This window comes from Pelobates fuscus, chromosome 2 (genome assembly GCF_036172605.1).
Source record: "Pelobates fuscus isolate aPelFus1 chromosome 2, aPelFus1.pri, whole genome shotgun sequence".
Lineage (NCBI taxonomy): Eukaryota > Metazoa > Chordata > Amphibia > Anura > Pelobatidae > Pelobates > Pelobates fuscus.
This window is the reverse complement of record NC_086318.1, coordinates 59,037,720-59,050,269: the sequence shown is the minus strand read 5'-3', so window position 1 is coordinate 59,050,269 and position 12,550 is coordinate 59,037,720. Positions and strand designations below refer to the sequence as shown.

The 12,550-nt window shown below is 39.5% G+C and overlaps 1 protein-coding gene across 1 annotated transcript in view; it reads left to right on the top strand.

Annotated features, from left to right (window-relative positions):
- Positions 1–330: 330 nt before the first annotated feature.
- RNF144A (ring finger protein 144A) overlaps positions 331–12,550 on the top strand; it is a 36,007-nt gene continuing 23,787 nt past the window's right edge. Inside the window, exon 1 of the mRNA XM_063440880.1 lies at positions 331–446. The gene's annotated coding sequence lies outside the window, so the exon portion shown is untranslated. The remainder of the gene's footprint in view (positions 447–12,550) is intronic.

Below are 12,550 nucleotides of genomic sequence, written 5' to 3'. Positions count from 1 at the left end.
TAAAAATGATATATTTTTTTCTGATTTTGAAAAATATTTATTTGAGCTGTAATTATGGTATAAATTGTTATCAAAGGCTGCACAATGTTTCCAAATGTGACTTTTGCCAAATTCTATCAAGCAGAGTTGAGCCATTATATTGGCCAAGGCTGTTGGGAGTTGCAGTCCAGGACCTGCTAGAGGGCAGAGGTTGCCCAGTGGGTTTGTTGATACACAGATCAGATCCTGGCCATGCCCACACTGTGACTTGCCCTATCTCCTCCTCCCACACAGCTCACACGTGGCCCAGCCTCTTCCAGCCCTGGGCTATTTGCTTGGCAGCATCAGATACACTGTATCCAACAGTATCCCAGCATCTCGCAGTGCGCATGAGCGGCAGCCAAGCTCTCTGCATCAAGCTGCCTGGAGTGTAGAATTGCAGCTCTCTGTCTCTATGCCTGCTGCCGGTGAGTACTAGTTACTTTGTATCAGTGGAGGGTTTGTGTATTCTCCTTGCCTTGGGACTGATGCTGGGCTGCTGCATGGCCCCTTCACAGAGCACTGCAGTCATCCAGCTTTCGCTCTTTCACTGCAAGGACACTGTGGGGCCCTCATAGGGGTTTCCATATAACTGGTTGCCATTGTAAAATAAAAAGAGTGACCATACCTCACAGAGGGTGAAATGGTTTCCTTTGTAAACAATGCTAAGGATGTTGATAGAATTACTGATAATGGCTAGGCAGTATTTAGCCAGGACTGTTTGTGTGTATTGGGCTTTTTAGCATGTAGCTGGAGCCCATGCTTGTTATACTGGTTCTGTGATCCCAGGGGCCCAGTCCCTTCTTTCAGAACCCTCAGTATGAGAAACGGGCAAACATTGGAAAGTACCCCTCTCCCCCTACCGCCCATTCCTTCTCTTTATCTGAGTGGAGCTGTAGGCAGCGGTGCTGAGCTCACCAGATGAGGAATACATGGGGAGGAGCGTGTGCTGGCCAAAGCCTGTGTACTGCAAGCCCCCTAAACAGTCTGCTGTTTGTCACCAGGGTGAGATGTGAGAAGGGGGAGCCTGGGAGAAGAATGACTGCTGTTTGCAAGCAGACAAAAGAACCTGGAGTGGCCTGTGTGAATAATAGTTACTTAAGGAAATCTGCGCTAGAGCACAACTCCCAGCATGCTAGCCAGCTTGTGGCTGAGAAGTTAGAGAGGGGTCCTTTGAGATCATGTTTGCATGGACTGATGTTTGCAATAGAGGGAGAAAGTCTAGAGCGTATTGTGTAATACTATGAGAATGCTTTGTTCCTGCATAATATCTCCTGTCCAGTACAACTCCCAACACTCTAATCCGCATGTAGAGGATAGATAGATACAGCTGCTAAGTTGGAAAGGGAACTTGTAAAAAGTAAATAAAACAGCTGCATGAAATTTGTAACAGGCAAGAAATATGGCATCGGGTTACAACTCCCATTATGCATAGCCATGCCAGGTTGGGAATAAGAAATTAAATGTTGCATGAACAATTGAGTTTTATAAAAATGGATTTAGATTTGTCTAGATTTCAAGCACATTCTAGAGAAAACAAATGCTATCTATACTGGGGTAAAAAAAACATATTATAAACAGGGCCGGATTAACATAGGGGCTGATGGACAGCGCTTGGGAATTTGCTGTCGCTATGTAAAAAAATAAAATGATGATAATAATAATAATAATAATAATTAATGGAGCTGCAGCTCCAGGCCAATGTCTATGGAATAGGCCCATTGTTTTTTTTTTTATTTTTTTTTTATTACTCTTCACTTGCTCTTGCTTAAGTAAGGAAACTTAAGATGGATGTAGGGGAACAAAACTTGTGTGTGCTGGCTGACAATGAAATTTGTTAAGGTAAAGCTGACTTTATGCACTATGCTAATGCTTTTGCTGCTTCAGTCTCTCTAACACTCTTGCATGTTCCCTTTTTTCTACACTCATTACATACACATTTTCTCTGTATACCAGGAGCTTCTGCCTGCTAGTAAGAAGTTTAGGAGAGGAGTGGACCAGCGAGTGCTGGGGGACAGTCCTTAGAAAGCGTAGAGCTAGCGGTTTATTAGACGCATTTATGTCAAGCTCAGGATGCTGTCTGCACAGTATGCCCTTGGTTGGTCATCCTGCATGATTGGCAAGCGGCCGGACATGTATTAACGCCAGGCTGACCCTCTAATTCTTCGTGCAGACACCCCCCCTGTTTGGGCATGTTTGTGCCTTTTGGCGATTCTAGTTACGTGATTCACATCAATAGCCCACCCTTTTACCACGCTCACCAAAATCCTGCTTCACCGGACACTAAGGTTAGGGGGTATGGATTTACTGGAAAGATGAAAGGGACAGATTAGCACATAGGGTATGTGTTTTCTGATAATTATATCCTTTGAGTTTCCATCCAGCACCACCTCCACCAGATACATGACGCTTAGGTATAACTGTTTTAGTATTTTCTGTCGATAAGATTCTGTAATTAGGCCCATCACAATTGTAAACACCAAGCTTAATGGGCTATTAATCATGCCATGATTTTTAGATGTCTGGATACAATTAGTCAAGTACAAACAGGCAACCTGTGTTCTGTCAGAAAATCTATGTTCCACATAGGGAAAAAAGACCTCCGATGTGTGAAGAATTGTGAAGAGTTGACAATGAAATAGCTAACTAAACCAAAATAATCAAACTAGGAGAATTCACCAGCCCAGTTACTTTTTCACTATGCTGTTTTGTTTTGGCCTATAATTCTAAGTTCTCTTGTCAATGGCTTACAGTTCCAAATTTAGTTAGTCGTTTAGTTAGTTGTTAGCCTCTCTCTCTTGGATCAGAAACACCAGTCAAAGCTCCTTGGAATTAAAACTCATACAGGGTTATTCACTAAAGGGAAAATTCAAAGTGAATTTCAAATGTTGGGTAAAGTAGCATTTTTTCCTGTTATTTTGGCTTTGGAATTTTAAATTCACGATGAATACTTCCTTAAGTGAATGAAACTGTATGCGTTTTAATTCCAAAGAGCTTTGACTGATGTTTCTGATCCAAGACATAGAGGCCTGATAACATGTTTATGAAATACTCACATATTCCAACACAGACAAAAGATATAGTAAAGACAAATTAGGGACTACTGTCTGAGGCACTTTTCCTGTGCTTGACAAAACTTGGCAAAAGGCAGAGCTACCACTATCAGGTTTCTTATGTTCATTACCTCCATCCATCACCAGAGACTACTGTGAGGGAAAAGGCTTTGTGTATGGAGGTTCCCACGGTGTCGTGGGGTCCTCCATAGACATCAGTGATGTGTTTTTGTGCATGCGCGAGAGTACAGCATTGACATGGACTCCTTGTAGCTGTACCTCTAGGAGCTGAGGAGGATCCACCGGATGGTCAGGTCCTGAAGGGATGACTTCAGGTAAGCAAAACTTATCCTCGTTCCACTGCAATTAAAACTCTGAAGTCACAATTGACAAAACATACAGGCAACCCAGAAGGTGACAGTGCAGCTTTAGCAAGAGATTAGAGCATTTTGTAGGTACTTGATAAGATATGTGATCCAGAAATCTCAAGAGCTTTTCATAGGTTATTATTATATTATATTATATAAATTTAGATGCTATTGACCTTTTAAGAATGATATAATTAGAAAGATGGATAATATTCCCAACCAGGGCAATAACTATGCACCTAGTCACGCGTCTCCTTGCTTTTGTTTGGGATTTGCATTAACAAAGGCAAACAGATCAAGTCTTTGCAGACAATTTGTGTCCTAATATATAAAAACACGTAGTTGTTATGCTCTCCAGTCAGACTGTAACGTATGGATTTGTGACTGTAACAATGTAAAGATATGTAAATGAACGTGACATTGCTGGCAGAACATGACTGCAGCTTTTATTTTTAAATCTGACAGGTGTTTCCTCAAATGAGGTGTAATTACATATACATTGTTTGTAAGCTCAGTGTTCTATCTCCTGTTGTCTGTGTTTCCTACTTCCCCTCATCAGTTAAATGACAGAGGGGTAAGTAATGCGTGACAGTGCCTTTCACACCTCGAGTAAAACTTGATCACAATAATATACAACATCGGAAATAATAATTTCTTCACAGTGCACGGCATTGTCTGGGTGACATACAAGAGAATGGGATAGAGGCCTTGTCTGGATGACATACAAGAGAATGGGGATAGAGGCATTGTCTGGATGACATACAAGAGAATGGGGATAGAGGCCTTGTCTGGATGACAAACAAGAGAATGTGGATATAGGGGGCAATTAACTGGACAAAAGTCAACTTTTATCAGCCCGGACTTTGCCCATAGGACAACGTTGTCCCTCTTTTGTCATTATCTTATGTCTTAGCTTTTGATTGCATTGGAATTTCAATGCAGTCAACATGAGTAAATCAAAGATTATTTACTAAAAAGGTTTTGCTAAAGAGAGAATTTGAGTTGAATTTCAAATTTAGGGCCAAAGTAGCCAAATTCTCTAATACAGCTATGGTTTTCACTCAGCTACTCTGGGCCTTAAATCAGTGTTCGGCAAATCCCAGGCGCCAGAGATTTGTGAGTCTGTTCAGCCTCTGAGGTGACCAGCTGCCTGAGAATGTAGGCGGGCAGTCGGCTCACGCAGGGCTGAGGCACGCAGACAGCTTGAGAGCTGAGGGAGGCGGGCAGCTGTATAAAGGAATGTGCTCTTTGGTGAGGGAGCTGTTCTGTCTTGCGCACCCAGAATATGATGTCATTCGGGCCCTGAATCACTAAACAGCGCTCCAGGGAGCAGAATAGGAAGATGACAGCAGCCACACTGGACCACAGAGAAAGCTGATCCACTCCAGTTCAGCCAATCCAATGCTTCACCATAGAAAAACATTAGGAGACTATTACACACGCGCGGCAAAATGCCATGCTGCGCAATCAACCTCTCCTCATAGAGATGCATTGAATCAATGCATCTCTATGGAGAGCATTAACCTAGGTGCTCTACACTGTACAGCACTAACCCAGGAAGCACTTCTAGAGGCCGTCTGAGCGACTGTCACTAGAGGTGTTAACAGACTGCAATGTAAATCCTGCCTTTAGTCTGAAAAGTCAGTGTTTACATTGAAAAGCGTGCAGAGAAAGTATATAGACTTCAGAACAACTGCATTAAGCTCTTGTGGTTCTGGCGACCATAGTATTCCTTTAATTTTATTTTTGATGTTGAAAAATCTGGCTCCTAACTTTGTTTGCTGGCTCTTAGATTTCAAGCAAATTTGTCAAGCCCTACCTTAAAGATGATATTCCATTTGAATTCCCATCGAATTCTCAATTTAGTGAATAACCTTGTGAATATGCATCTGTCATATGTGAGTGAATAGAGGTACTAGCAGTTTTTTAAGTGATTTCTTTTTTATTTAGCCTCTGACAACAGTAAATGTATGTCTGTCTATCTATCGCTATTATTAGCAATTATATAGTGCCAACATATTCCGCGGCACTTTACAATATTATAAAGGGGGACATTTAACAATAAATGAGACTGTTACAAAATGTTACAGTGGCAATACATTGCGAGATTGCATGTATTATCTTTAGATGAATGTATTCCTGATTAATTATTCTACTGCTAGATGAATAGTGCTACTTGCAATTTTTAACCCAAGGGTTTCAACAAAAAATAAAAGCACAATACTTACATGAAATATAGGAATGTAGCAAATAAATATAGGGTAAAAGCACAATTTTGTGTATAGTTTGCTGTTTATAAATAAAATTTAAATTAAAGAGGTAGTGTATTATAGTACTATCTCACTATCAGTTTGCAATATGAATCCCAGTGCATAACGTATGCTGTAGACCATTTTTTTTTTAGGTATAGGTGGCACCCAGCTCCTTCTCCCACATTATCATCTAAGATAATTCTGAGTACACGTACCTTGCCGTAAAAGATCTGTAACAAAGTGATAGAGTTTTGGTCCCCGATTGGCTTGTAGACATATACGTGTAATGCGTTGTGGGAGGGAATTCTCATTTTGATCTCCTGGGACAGTAGGATATGTTTCACTCTTAGATATTGAATTTGTTCCCTCTGCAGTAGTTGAAATTCTCAGACTAGAGTAGGGAATGGCTTTATCCCGCAACATCTAATATGTGTGATATTTCGGCTATGTTGGATGCATGCCATCTAATCAAGGTGAGGTCTACTGGTAAGAAGGCTAATGTATTTATTTGAGACATTACCAATGGATGGAGTTGATCCAATAGACCATGGGCATATTTGTAGGTATCTGTATTCTTATTGAGATTCGAATCAGCAGTAAAAAAAAAACAAGAAACATAGTTATATTTTAAAAAACAGCAATGTGATATATACACTTGCTGTAATCGCAGCTTGCCCATTTAGCCTAAATTGTACAATTAATTTGCCAATTCTTTAATTCAATACAATTTATTTTTCGGTGATCAAATCCCTCTGTCTTTTGTAGATTTGTCGAATCCATAATTCAGATTTGACTGAAGAACGAACGTGTACTTAAATAAAAAATGTTAAACCTCATATGGAGATCACCAAATTACTTTCATATTGCACGCATATGGGAATAATGTTGTGGTCTGTCAATACAAAAATAAAACTATTTGGTTTAACTTAAAAGCTTTACAGATGGCAGAAGCTGAGCACTGCAAATCATTCTGTCAACACAAGCTAAACTGCCAAGCGAGATCTGGAAAGGAAATGGCAAACATGCCTTCTCCCCCTACAGTCCAGTGATGGCTAACCTTTGGTACGAGAGTTGTTATGAATTACATTCCCTATGATGCTCATGCATCCATTCGGCCCACAACAAGCAGAACGTCAAAGACTTGCTTAATGCAAATCCAGAAAGACCTCTAGCAGTAATATTGACTTACTGTCCAGATTACATATGTTAGGGGTAAATATATATTTTGTAGATTTTCTTTTCGTTTTCTTCCCTCTCCTTACTTCTTCTATTGGAAACTATGGTGAGGCTTGTATGCATAATAAATGTATATGTTAATGTCCATTGTTGGTAGATGGTTACCTTTTATACATCTTAAACTTTGGTTTTAATCATTTCCTGGTATATGTTTCTGGAGTTTGTCTCATTTGGGACAGTTTATAAAAGTGCAGAGAAATGTATCATTTATAATTATAAATGAGATGCATCTGATTGGTGTATTCCTCAGCATAGACTGACAGTCTGGGCTGGGGAAAGGGGAGGGCTTGTAAAGACTGCAGACAAGAGATCTGCAGCTTTTGCAAGTTATTTAGATATAGCCCAAATGAAAATATGAATAATTAAATGTATGCATGTTTTCAGTGGCACTATTTCTACTAAATAGTAGTTTAAAAAAAAAAAAATCAATGAGGATTCCTTTAACCCCTTAAGGACCAAACTTCTGGATTAAAAGGGAATCATGACATGTCACACATGTCATGTGTCCTTAAGGGGTTAAATGGAAACTGGCCTCCTTTTAAACTTACCTGGCCTCTGCTCCCTCACCACGGTCTCATTAAAGAGGTGGGTGTTACACTTCTGTCTTGCCCAGGTTATACTGCAAGCACCACAAAAGGGTTGGATTAACCCTTTAAGGACTCCATAATATGAATCAAGCCTATAGTTACCCACGTTTGTATCTAGTCATTCATTGGAACTGTCATCTCTGCATACAGTCTGGGTTCCGGAATTCTGAGCCCTGCCATGGGGTGCTTTGTACTGTTCATGCTATGTTAATGTATATGTTTGTAATTCCTGCCTGTTTATCCTTGTTCTACATATCCTATAACTCTTCTAATATGTATGTTTCCTGCATATGTTCTAAAGGTTTTATGCATAGACTGATATTATGAGATTTCTCTATCTCTCTAAAGACTTTTCCAGCTACTGGTCCTAATAACGTGACTATTATTGAGCTATGTTGGCAACCTGAGCCATAGAATGACTGACCAGTGAGCCAGGCCCTATTAGATTCTGTTTCCTGTATCCTGATTTTCTCTTTGCACAAGCTGGCAATGAATGACAACCTACATTCCAATGTTTTGTGGATAAGTTCATGTGAAGTCCATTTATTATCACTCACTAAATGCGTTTCAGAAAAATTTCAGTGAATCAATGGATACTTTCCAGCAGCTCTTAATTTGGCAATATATTCATAACTGTGGGCCCCAGTCCAGCTGATTTTTTTTTTCTGTTGCCCACCTTTTGGGTATGCTGAAGAACAATCCCCATAAAACGTAGCACAAACATACCATTAAATAAATTAGTAACTGTATGGTGGGTAAGTACCAGTGAATGGTAGAATAACCTCCTTACGTTAAGGTGTGAGACCAAAAAATGACCACCACCACCACTGTATCACTGTCCTATAAAAACCACCACCTGGGGTTAAAATACAAAAATGCTGGGTACCTATTGGAATAGACCAATAGTATGGACAGGACTCAGTGGAAATGGAAATAAAGTGAATAATAGTGATTAGGAATGAATAATATTCGCTTCACATGTATCAGCTAGTGGGGTCCTTACCTCCCATAATGTTCGGTAGGAGGAATCCAAGACTGCTGAGATATATATTATAGTAAGGGTTCTACACCTTATATAGTGCATAGTGCAATTGATCCCTGAGGCAGCATACTGGAACGCATCCGGAGCCGCGGTGGAACGCAGGCGGCGGAGATTCAGTGTTGTGGCAGCACGAGGAGGTCAGGACTCACTCCTATCCAGCTGGCAAGAGAGTGACACTTCCATCCCTGGACCCCCGGTCTGTTAACCTGATTTCTATTGCCTGTTTCATTGGGATTATTGCCATTTTACCAGTCTTTTATATTAATGTGTGCTTTGTTAACAGGTTTTATCTGTACTAGTAAATATTATTCTTTTGGTACACTGTCTGCTGCACTATATAATTGACATAGGGATTTTAACCCCTTCTTTGGACATTAATATATTTTTATTTGTGTTTTTTTATGCTTATTCTTAATGTGTATTGGTTCCCCACTATATAAGGTGTAGAACCCTTACTATAATCTATATCTCAGCAGTCTTAGATTCCTCCTACCGAACATTATGGGAGGTAAGGACCCCACTAGCTGATACATGTGAAGCGAATATTATTCATTCCTAATCACTATTATTCACTTTATTTCCATTTCCACTGAGTCCTGTCCATACTATTGGTCTATTCCAATAGGTACCCAGTATACCATTAAATAAACGTACACACATTTAGGTACAGGAAAGCCCTAAACCAAACGGATTAAGAGCAATTCTAAAAATTATTTTATCTCTCATTGTAAAAACATACGATGCAAATGCAAAGCTAAAAGAAAATAGTTCTCACAAGCAATGACCCTACCACGAGCCTCACATAAAGCCTGACAAGGTGTGTGATATATAATAAAACAGAATAGAAAGCAAGGAGAAAGTAAAACATCTATTTTCCCACAGCTGTTTTACTCGTTTGGCTTTGCAGTGTACGTAACATATTTCTTTATTTGAAACCTAGAGTTGCCAAGCTGACTAGCTGCAATCATTTAACTAGGCGGCGTAGAGGATCTCTGGTGATATGAAATGGCCATAGTACTTTCCCTGTTTCTGAAAATCCTGTCCAGAGACACAGCAACAGAGAACCGGGTTGTTATGGTGATGACATAATAGTTCATATTGACATAATGCCTCCATCGTATGTTTAACAAAATACATCCACCTAGCAATCTGTCTTGTAAAGCTCAATGCATTTTCCTCTACCACTTCCCATTTGAAAAGGAAGCAACAGTAACAGGACACATATACGTGTTACTTTCCCAGCGGTTAGAGGTGTTTATCTCCAAAACCCAGTTCTCATGATTTTGCCTGCAGTCGAGTCAGTTTCTTTGACACCAACTTTATGCAGATGGTGTTTTCATTTTTTGCCCCTGACTCACCCAGGAGCTCAGATTGCCTCAATAACAAAAAATACCCCTAAAATATGGATTGAGGGGAATTCCCAAGAAGATTGCAAATTTTAGTTCACAAATTTTCCAGGTCTAGAAAAATATCAGCGCTGGAGAATTTATTTCAAATTCTGCTACTTTGGCCTCCAACATGTAATTCACTGGTAAAAATACCCCTAAAGACCACCTGGCTTTATTTCAAGGGTTCCATCGTACAAATGGACACTCTTAAACAACCATAAGCACTACAATTCACTTCAGATGGGGTTGGTCCATTGGCAGTAGGAATATTTCCAGTTTATATCAAACCATCAAAGGACAACATTGAGCTCCAGTTTGCTGTGGTGGTTATGTTGCTTTAAGTGTCCCTTAAAAGGAAGACTCCAAGCACCATAACCACTACAACCTGCTGTAATAGTTAAGGTGCCAGGAATGTCCCAGCATCCCCCATATTGGTAGGAGTCAAACCTTTTTTGAATAGTTTGACTTCTTACCTGGGGTCAGCTGGGCATGACTTTTCATATCCATTGCTAGCGCAGGAGAGCCAGAAGTTCCTAAAGTGGAAGTTCTGTTAATTCAACTTTGCAGAGCAGGGCCTTCCTCATTGGTTGAGAGCAAATAGCTGATGCTCTCAACCATTGAATTAAATCCTGCAATGTAGGGCACCCCTCTCGAGCTGTAGAGCTTATGGCAAGGCTCGACAAATCCCAAGTGCCAGGTCGCCATGGCGACTAAAACTTTCGCCCTGGCGCTTGGGACATTGTGGCCGGCATGCGAGGGAGCAGTACTCTGCCTGCAGTTCCTCTCTGCTCCCTCGCTCTGTGTAATGATGCCGGGAGCCGGAATATGTCGGCATTGCACACAGGGAGAGTGCAGCTCCACTGGACCCCAGGAAATACCCTTTCAGCACTCACAAATGTAGGGAGGCTGAGTTGGTTTCAATTAAAACAAAAATGTTTGTGTGTGTGTGAGAGAGAGAGAGAGAGAGAGAGAGAGCCTGTTAGAGTGTGTGTGTGTGTGTGAGAACCTGTCAGTGTGTGTGTGTGTGTGTGTGTGTGTGTGAACCTGTCAGTTTATGTGTGTGTGTGTGTGTGTGTGTGAACCTGTCAGTGTCTGTATGTATGTGTGTGCGTGCAAGTGTCCCTTTAAGAATTGCATTTTCTCGTTGAAAATGACTGGCTCCTTACTTGTTTAGCTGGCTCCCAGATTCCAATCAAATTTGTCAAGCCCTGGCTTATGGTGCATGGAGTGCTTGTATAATGCTTTTTCTGTATCTGTTTGGTACTAATTTGATCTATTGGCATTAGCGCGGATTTAAAGCTCATTTGGATCAGTATTTAGGATTGATTGCAAATTTGGAATGATTGCGAATTTAGGAAAACTCCTGATATTTACCCGTGAATTGCCTTGAATTGCTCAGATTTGGTTTTCGATAAATTTAAAAGAAAACTTAATCTTAAAGGTAAACTATATGTAATACATATATAATAACAATATCATAAAAAACATCTTATGCTTTATGTTCGAGTCACTCTCATCACTCATCACCTTTGTAATTATGTAACTGTGATGTTGCTTAGAGTGACTCATGAATACACACACTTACTTCTGTGTTTTGTAAATCTGATAATGTTTTGTTACTTTTTAATATCCTCTTTTTATTTGTTTATATTGTTTCTATATACTTATGTTTTGTCCTAGATTCTGTAACATTAATACAGTCAAAATATTTGAAATATATAAATATAAAAAATATATTAAAAAAACAGAAGATGGCTTTTGTGTGGTTTTCATGCATGAAGGTTATTAGGATGGGAGAATAATTCAGCATGTTATGTGAGTGCTCAGAATACATAAAATAAAAAATAATAATTCACATTTGTATTCCAGTCCTTGTACGCACCATTAATAAGACCATCCATTCTTAACACGTAGGACCAGTGTAATTCTACCTGTGGCTTCCTGTAACAATATCCTTGAAAACATAGTGTAAGTGTATAGGGAATTAGAAGTAGAAGACACAGGTGGGTTTCAGTGCCACTCTATTACCGGGCTATTGTTCCATTATCTAGAGAGATAACAATAATCTTGTAAGTATGTGCGTTTCCATAGATTGCATCATTTTGTTTGATTTAAAGCCACATCTGTTACAGCAGCCTGCAAAAAAAAGGATTAGTGCTTTTTCTTTGATTTGACAAGACGTTCTTTATTAGAAACAATTACAGAGTAATTCTTTTTGTGAAATGTTTATATGTATAAATTTTTATATATATATATCTATATATATATATATATTTTTTTTTTTTTCGATTTTTATATATTTTTTCCTTAATCCACGATATCATTTTCTTTATCGCTCAGTACAGAATTTTCCTTATAGCAGATAGTAAGCATTCCATTTCTGTCAAAACCTTTGATCAAGGTTACTTACTAAACCATAAGTTGTAAAGAATTCACCAGTGAATTACATGTTGGAGGCCAAAGTAGCAGAATTTGAAATAAATTCTCCAGCGCTGATATTTTTCTAGACCTGGAAAATTTGTGAACTAAAATTTGCAATCTTCTTGGGAATTCCCCTCAATCCATGGTTCCTTGAATAACCCTGGGGGTTTATTTACTAAACACCA